We start from the raw sequence: 9,975 nt of genomic DNA on the forward strand, positions 1-9,975 counted from the left end.
TCGAACGACTCTCGATATACCAATGGTTGTTGATTCGATCGGGATATATGGATGAAGGGACCGTACTGTACGTTAACCAAAATCTATTGGTTCTTGTAGGCACTATCAGTGATACCTAGGGAATCATGGGGCGATGTTGCTAGGCGCTCTTACCATGATTCGATGGGCAAGTCGGAAATTGTTGTTCCGAGCCACAAGGAGTTGTGAGCCCACGGCTAGCTGTATCCCTGAACCATTGAGGGTCACACAGTGTAATGGATTTTTAATCCCCGTTGAGATAGTTAAATTTAAAGAGTTAAATTTAATGAACGAAGAAGTTGGACTTCTTATTTAAGAGTAGAGGAGTAAGATTTCCTAAAATGACATAGGGATGGCCATTTTTGGAAATCACTGAATTCGGATTCAAAAAAATTTATCTTGACTTTAAAAGGTGCAGAAATGGTTTCTGTGCACATTGGTGAAATCGGTTTATCAATCGGAGTCACGATGAATTTTATATTAATTTCAGAACATGCGGGCTTTGCTTGTCGGGCTTGAACTTATGACTAATGGGCCCTAAGCTGTTAGTGGCCTGCATTATAAATAAGTTATTGCAGTACAAAAATTAAACACAACAGGTCACAAAATATTTTTAAAACCCTAGCTGCGTTTTTAATAAGTGGCCGCCCCCTCCCTCCCTCTGCTCGAAAAAAATCCAGCCTGTGAATTTTGAATTGCAGTCTGATTTAACGGATCAAATTCGTTAATCTCTTCGTAGAAACTTTTGATAGATTTTCTAGTGCAATCTATCAGAGGGATTAAATATCCGTTCGTGGACCTGATTGAAGAACAGTTCGTCCATCAGTTCCAGGGATATACAACAAGAGCAGAGAAATCTGTTGGTGTCCAAAATCTCGATTCGAGATTAAAGGTAAAAATTTTATAATCGTTATTTAATTTTTACACACACAATTTAATCGTAAGGTTGATACCCATTATGGAATCGTTCCATATAAAAATTTTAAACTTCCGCTGCACCGGGTATCAATCCTAATTGATCTGATCGCCGCGTTCTCCAACAGTGGTATCAGAGCCAGGTTGCTCAGATCAAGCGATTAAATTAATCGATTGTACAAAAATTTTTAAGCCTCGTTTTTTTGAAACAAAATAAATATTTAAAAATAAAATTTTTTTTTTTCGGGCAAAAACCCGGGCAGCGATTGGATCGCTGCCCAGGGCAGGGGCAGCGATCGTCGCTGCCCCGGGCAGTGCACGGTGCTGACCAGCGCAGCGCTGGGCGCTGCCCATGGGCAGCGATGTTATCGCTGCCCTAGGGGCAGCCGGGCTGCCCGGCCCGAGCCCTAAGGGGCGCGGGCAGCCCGGGAATGTCCCGGGCGGCCCGCGGAAAAAAATTAATTTTTTAATTTTTAAATTAAATTTTAATATGTTAAAATTCTATTTTTGGTCCGATCGAAAATTGTTTTTGATTGGTCCACGAGGCGTCGGATCGAATTGTTCGAGTCCGAAAATTTTAAAATTGATTTTTGGATAAATTTGAATTTTTGGAAAATTTAAATATTTTATCCGTTAAATTGAATTTTGAAATTAATTATTTTTGGTACAATTGATGATAAGATATGATCTTATGGATATATTGAGTAAAATATGATTTTATGTATAAAATTGGATTTTATAGATAAAATATGATTTTATTTGATAAAAAGATAAAATATGATTTTGTATATAAAATAAGATTTTATGTATGAAATATGATTTTATCCTTTTAAATTTAAATTGCCATTGCATGTTATCCAATAAATTAATTTTGAATTAAATGTTATTGGATAAGGATGATCGATTGCCATGACCAATTTATTAGGTGTATGTTAGGAATTTACATTTGTTTTTATTGTTGTTGATTTTATTAATGGGCCTGGTTTATGGCCCAATATGAATTGTCATATGTAATAAAAGTGGGCTTGGTTTATGGCCCGTTCCCACCCCTTAAAATGTATCCCCTACTTGTAATTGTTATTTATTGTAAATACATTAGATTTAGTGGGAGATCAAGATTTAAAGATGGAGGTGGGCCCAGCAGACAATAAAGACAGAAGAAATGTAAATTGGAAGCAAATGTAATAGGATTGCATTGCATACTGCATTCGTGATTGGCAACCACGGGTCGATTAGAAATGAAATCGATCATCCCATATAATATGTGATATTATTGTTGTATGCATGTTTTAGACATAATTGTGTGAATCCGGCAAGCATACAAAATTTTAAAAATGATGAGACAAATTTTTATAATTAAAATCTCTCATTTTAAATATGATTTAAAATTGATATCAAGATAAATAAAGGAAATTTAAATTTGTTTAAATGTTCCTACCTTCCATCAACGATCAATGTATGAGATGCTACCCGCGGATACGGTCCGGCTCATATTATTGGGGGGGCCCGTTCGTCAGAAAGCTGTACATTGGATCGACACATGTTGTAAGTTGGGTGGAACTCCCATGGGATCGGCTCATATTATTGGGGGATCCACATGGCGACCGTCCATCACAACTTAATATTGATGGGTCATCTTGACATGTCACAATAAACGGCGTCATATTATTGGGCCCTTATTGGACATGAGGTAAAAACATGGAGGTTGCTTTGGAAGCAATTGGGCTCTACCTTTTGAAATTATGGTTGGCTGATATTATTCGGGACCATAGATTGTCAATTGGACTCCATGTTCTCACTAAGGAAAACAGTTTCCCGTTTTCACTAGAGGGTAGTGAAATCGTTAAAATAGTGGGAGTGAGATTCATAAAATAAATTTCGCCTATTTTATGTCTTAGTAAATTTCTTAAACAATCACTGATATTTGTCTGTTTATTTTCAGTATTTCATAAGATGAATTCGCGTAATCCACTTTTCTCGATCCTCGAACAAAATAAGTTGACTGGAGCAAACTATACGGAATGGTTCCGTAAGTTGAAGATTGTCTTGACTTCGGAGAAGATGCTCTACGTGTTAGAAAAATATCCCCCGAAGGAAGCACCAGCTGACGTAAGTCCGGAGGAGTTAGCCAAACTTGATACATGGTGGGACCATGATATCAAGACCAAATGCTATATGCAAGCCTCGATGTCTGATGAACTCCAGAGGCGATTTGAGGACACCGTGAATGCTGCTGACATTCACGTTCAACTCAAGGAACTTTTTGGGGCTCAATCGAGGGCTGAAAGGTTCGCTACTGTAAAGGAGCTCATGACGTGTCGCATGCGTGAAGGGACTTCGGTCCGTGATCATGGGGTACGAGTGATTTGGCTCATACAGAAGTTGGTAACCCTTGATTTGGTGTTGGAGCATGAACTCAACGTGGACTTACTACTTCTGTCTCTTCCTTCTTCGTTTGACAGATTTGTGGTAAATTTCAATATGAACAAGATAGAGGCCTCCCTTGAAGAGATGGTCAATATGCTTGTGACATATGAATCCACATTAAAGAAGGATAAACCGGCTTTCTTGGTGGGCTCCTCTTCTTCTACTAAGAAGGGGCAAAGTACAAAGGGCAAGAAACGTTCTGCCCCACCCAAGAAAATCGAACCCGAGAAGAAGTACAAGACAAAGGCTTCAAACATGGAAAAATCCAAGGATGTTTGCCATTACTGCAAGAAGCCCGGTCATTGGAAGCGTAACTGCAAGGAATATCTAGAGCAGTTGCGAACTGCGAAGGGTATGTTCTATATTGAAATAAATGTTTCACTTAATACTACTTCTTGGGTATTGGATACCGGATGTGGATCTCACATTTGCAATGATTTGCAAGTGATGACAAGAAGTCGCAGGCTTAGAATGGGTGAGACCCAGCTGAGGCTCGGAAATGGTTCCAGAGTTGAAGCTAAAGACGTGGGAGATGTTTATTTAATTTTGCAGAACGGTTTTAAGTTACTTTTAAGAGATGTTTTATTTGTTCCGGATTTGATTAAAAACATTATTTTTGTTTCTATGCTTGATAGAGATGGTTATTCTTGCAATTTTGTGAATGGGATTTGCAATATTTACAAGATTGAATGTTTGATTGGAAATGGACAACTTGAAAACGATCTATACAACTTAAAACTAAAAGACGTTTCAATAAATTATGTTGATAAACCGGCAACAACAAACAAAAGGAAAATCGATAGCCAAAACCCGGCAAACCTTTGGCATGCTAGGTTAGGTCATATTTCCTCAAGGAGGATGAACAAGCTAGTGGGAGAGGGCATGTTTGATATGTCGGATACTAACTCTCTACCTACTTGTGAATCCTGCCTGAAAGGAAAAATGACTAAATCTCCTTTTAAGGAGAAACCTGAGCGTAGTCAAAATCTGTTGGATTTGATCCATACAGATGTTTGTGGTCCATTTAGAGTTGGTACTCAATATGGCCACACCTACTTCATTACCTTTACTGATGATTATTCGAGGTATGAGTATTTATATTTAATGAAATATAAGTCTGAAGCGTTTGAAAATTTCAAAGAATTCAAGGCTGAAGTAGAAAACAAGCTAGGTAAAAGTATTAAAGCACTTCGATCGGATCGAGGTGGAGAATACTTGAGTACCGAGTTTTTGGACTATCTAAAAGAGAATGGGATTTTCTCTCAGTGGACTCCTCCTATGACACCACATCTTAATGGTGTATCGGAGCGTCGTAATCGAACTTTGTTGGACATGGTTCAGTCCATGATGAGCTTCACTGAGCTTCCACCTTCGTTTTGGGGCTATGCGCATGAAACGGCGGTATTGTTGTTGAACAACGTCCACACTAAAGCAGTGGACAAAACACCATACGAGTTATGGAATGGCAAAGCTCCTAAGTATTCGTACTTGAGGATTTGGGGATGTCCTGCTTACGTGAAGCGGACAGTGGGAGATAAGTTGGATAGTCGATCCAGCTTATGTTATTTTGTAGGGTATCCGAAGAATTCAATCGGATATTATTTCTATTATCCTGCTGAAACAAAGGTGTTTGTTTCAAGGAATGCCACCTTCTTGGAGAAGGAGTTCTTATTGGATAAGAAAGGCGAGATGATGGAACTCGAAGAAATTCGAGAAGAACCCGAAATACAAAATAACGATCCTACACCTCAGAAACCATTGATAGACACGCCTGTACCTAGAAGATCCGAGAGGACTTCTAGACCTCCTATTCGATATGGTCTTCTTCTTGAAGGGGATCAAGATGAACTTGATGTTGGATGTGATCCAAGAAACTTCAAGGAAGCAATTTCTGATGCGGATTCAAATTTATGGCTTGAAGCTATGCAGTCGGAAATAGATTCGATGCATACAAACCAAGTTTGGTCTTTAGTAGATCCTCCCGATGGAATTGTTCCAATAGGGTGTAAATGGATCTACAAGAGAAAGCTTGGGCCTGATGGTAAGGTATTGACCTACAAGGCGCGATTGGTGGCGAAAGGTTATACTCAAAGACAAGGAGTTGACTATGATGAAACCTTTTCACCAGTTGCAATGTTCAAGTCCATAAAAATCCTTATTGCCATAGCTGCTTGGTATGACTATAAGATATGGCAAATGGATGTGAATACTGATTTTCTTAATGGAGACATTAAGGAAGAAATCTATATGAAGCAGCCTGAGGGGTACACATCCATGGGAAGCGAGCATAAGGTATGCAAGCTTCAGAGATCAATTTATGGTCTAAAACAAGCATCAAGAAGTTGGAACCAGAAATTTGATGAAACAATAAAAGATTTTGGTTTCATCAAGAATCCGGAGGAACCATGCGTGTACAAGAAAGTAGTTAAGGATGCTGTGACATTCTTAGTACTTTATGTTGATGACATCCTACTCATTGGGAATGATGTAGGGATGTTGCAGTCAACAAAGATATGGTTATCAGGTAGATTCTCGATGAAGGATTTGGGTGAGGCATCCTATATTCTAGGGTTACAGATCTATAGAGATAGATCTAAGAGAATGATAGGACTCACTCAGTCAACCTACATCGACACCATATTGAAATGGTTTTCAATGGATGGGTCTAAGAGAGGACATCTACCCATGTGTCATGGAGTTTCTCTATCCAAGTCTATGTGTCCCAAGACAGATGAAAAGATAGAGAAAATGACACATGTACCATATGCGTCAGCCATAGGTAGTATCATGTATGGGATGATATCTACCAGACCGGATGTAGCATTTGCTCTGAGTGTCACGAGCAGATATCAAGCTAATCCCGGTCAAATGCATTGGAAAGCCGTGAAGGACATTCTTAAGTACTTACGAAGGACTAAGAATATGTTCATGGTATATGGAGGAAGAGAACTAAAATTGGAAGGCTATACCGACTCTAGCTTCCAAAGTGGCGTGGATGACTCGAAGTCAACCTCTGGATTTGTGTTCATGCTCAATGGCGGTGCTGTCTCTTGGAAGAGTTCCAAGCAAGACACCACAGCGGATTCCACCACTGAATCAGAATACATTGCAGCATCAGCTGCTGCTAAAGAGGCAGTTTGGATGAGGAATTTCGTCCAAGAGTTGGGCGTCATTCCTGAAGTTGTTGGTCCAGTCCCGGTGTACTGTGACAACACGGGTGCCGTTGCTCAGGCAAAGGAACCAAGGTCTCATCAAAGATCCAAACACGTACTGAAGAAATACCACATCATCCGGGAGATTGTGGAAAGAGGAGACATCACTGTCGAAAGAGTGGCCTCTGCAGACAATATCGCTGATCCACTTACTAAGCCCTTGCCAGGACCATTATTTGACAAACATCGCGAAGCAATGGGTCTACGTAGTATGACTAGTTGGCTTTAGGGCAAGTGGGAGATTGAAAGAGTGGGTGCCCGGTGAGCCAACTTGTGGCTAAGGGCTTTGATGACTCTTTGTATAAACAATCTTTTGTTTAATATTATTTACACTTTTATTAAAGGCAATGACTTTATCTTTCTTCATACTGTTATATTGTGATATACTATTGTTGTTTTGATAAAGACCTTGAATATACTATAGTGTATGTAAGATGTGGTAGAACATAGAGATGTCTATCATGAAACACATCTTATAGTCACTGTATATTCTAAACTGTTCCTAGTCGATTGAGCCGTCCGATAATAAGGATAAGGATCGCTCGAGTTTGAGACTAGCATTTGCGATGCAGAGTACCACGTTTCATTGGTAAGGAACATAGAGATGTTCGAAGCATGCAAATGGATATTCATACGATGAATGATCGAACTACCCTATCCGGACTTTCCAAGTGGTTATCACTTATCGAGTGGATATAGTCCGCGGTTTTGGTTGTACACCATTAGTCCTTACTACTTGAAACATCATTGAGACTCTATATGCTAGTACTGTGCTTTGACTCGTTTACCGACTCTATTGGGGTCATCAGGTGTCGGGATTGGGTACAGTTACAACACATATAGGAGTCGATGCTTTGTTGTCAAGGATTCAACACATACTTGCGAGTGTGGATATCCTATGCGATCTGAGGAGATATTAGTGTGACGAATCTCTGGCCAGAGTACATGATGTGGTTTAAGAAATGGTTTCTTAGTAGCACATGCGATGTCACTATTTGATCTTCAAGATGTGTTGCATAGTTATCGAATCTCGAACGACTCTCGATATACCAATGGTTGTTGATTCGATCGGGATATATGGATGAAGGGACCGTACTGTACGTTAAACAAAATCTATTGGTTCTTGTAGGCACTATCAGTGATACCTAGGGAATCATGGGGCGATGTTGCTAGGCGCTCATACCATGATTCGATGGGTAAGTCGGAAATTGTTGTTCCGAGTCACAAGGAGTTATGAGCCCACGGCTAGCTGTATCCCTGAACCATTGAGGGTCACACAGTGTAATGGATTTTTAATCCCCGTTGAGATAGTTAAATTTACAGAGTTAAATTTAATGAACGAAGAAGTTGGACTTCTTATTTAAGAGTAGAGGAGTAAGATTTCCTAAAATGACATAGGGATGGCCATTTTTGGAAATCACTGAATTCGGATTCAGAAAAATTTATCTTGACTTTAAAAGGTGCAGAAATGGTTTCTGTGCACATTGGTGAAATTGGTTTATCAATCGGAGTCACGATGAATTTTATATTAATTTCTGAACATGCGGGCTTTGCTTGTCGGGCTTGAACTTATGACTAATGGTCCCTAAGCTGTTAGTGGCCTGCATTATAAATAAGTTATTGCAGTACAGAAATTAAACACAATAGGTCACAAAATATTTTTAAAACCCTAGCTGCGTTTTTAATAAGTGGCCGCCCCCTCCCTCCCTCTGCTCGAAAAAATCCAGCCTGTGAATTTTGAATTGCAGTCTGGTTTAACGGATCAAATTTGTTAATCTCTTCGTAGAAACTTCTGATAGATTTTCTAGTGCAATCTATCAAAGGGATTAAATATCCGTTCGTGGACCTGATTGAAGAACAGTTCGTCCATCAGTTCCAGGGATATACAACAAGAGCAGAGAAATCTGTTGGTGTCCAAAATCTCGATTCGAGATTAAAGGTAAAAATTTTATAATCGTTATTTAATTTTTACACACACAATTTAATCGTAAGGTTGATGCCCATTATGGAATCGTTCCATATAAAAATTTTAAACTTCCGCTGCAACGGGTATCAATCCTAATTGATCTGATCGCCGCGTTCTCCAACAGCTTTGTTGTCAAGGATTCACCACATACTTGCTAGTGTGGATATCCTATGCAATCTGAGGAGATATTAGTGTGACGAATCTCTGGCCAGAGTACATGATGTGTTTTAAGAAATGGTTTCTTAGTAGCACATGCGATGTCACTATTTGATCTTCAAGATGCATTGCATAGTTATCGAATCTCGAACGACTCTCGATTTACTAATAGTTGTTGATTCGATTGGGATATATGGATGAAGGGACCATACTGTACGCTAACCAAAATCTATTGGTTCTTGCAGGCACTATCAGTGATACCGAGGGAATCATGGGGCGATGTTGCTAGGCGCTCTTACCATGATTCGATGGGCAAGTCGGAAATTGTTGTTCCGAGTCACAAGGAGTTGTGAGCCCACGGCTAGCTGTATCCCTGAACCAATGAGGGTCACACAAGTAAAGGATTTTTAATCCCCGTTGAGATAATTAAATTTAAAGAGTTAAATTTAGTGAATAAAGAAGTGGGACTTCTTATTTAAGAGTAGAGGGAGTAAGATTTCCTAAAATGACATAGTGATGGACATTTTTGGAAACCACTGAATTCGGATTCAGAAAATTCATCTTGACTTTAAAAGATGCAGAAATGGTTTCTGTGCACATTGGTGAAATTGGTTTACCAATCTGAGTCACGATGAATTTTATATTAATTTCTGAACATGCGGGCTTTGCTTGTCAGGCTTGAACTTATGACTAATGGGCCCTAAGCTATTAGCAGCCCACATTATAAATAAGTTATTGCAGTACAGAAATTACACAAAACTTACACTCAAAATTTTCGAAAACCCTAGCCTCCAGTCTAGGAATTTTGGCCCCCCCCCCCCCTCTCTGTCTTAGAGAATTTTCAGTCTGCGAATTTCGAATTTGCAGTCTGAATTAGCAGATCATATCTGTTCTATCTCTTCGCAGAAACTTCTGATAGACTTTCTAGTGCAGTCTATCAGAGGGATTAAACTTCTGTTCGTGGACCTGATTGAAGAATTGTTCGTTCATCAGTTCCTGGGATATACAACAAGAGCAGTTTAATCTGTTGGTGTCCATAATCTCGTTTCGAGATTTCAAGGTAAAAATTTAATTGTTATTTAATTTTTACACGCACAATTTAATCGTAAAGTTTTGATACCCATGATATGGAATCGTTCCATATAAAATTTTAAAACTTCCGCTGCACCGGGTATCAATTCTGATTGATCTGAATACCGTTTCCAACAGGAGTTTCATATCTTCCTCTAATTTGAACCATGGATCTTCAGGATCGGTACCATGTTTACTAAATCTGGTAAA

Source organism: Henckelia pumila, chromosome 3 (genome assembly GCF_033568475.1).
Source record: "Henckelia pumila isolate YLH828 chromosome 3, ASM3356847v2, whole genome shotgun sequence".
Classification (NCBI taxonomy): Eukaryota; Viridiplantae; Streptophyta; class Magnoliopsida; order Lamiales; family Gesneriaceae; genus Henckelia; species Henckelia pumila.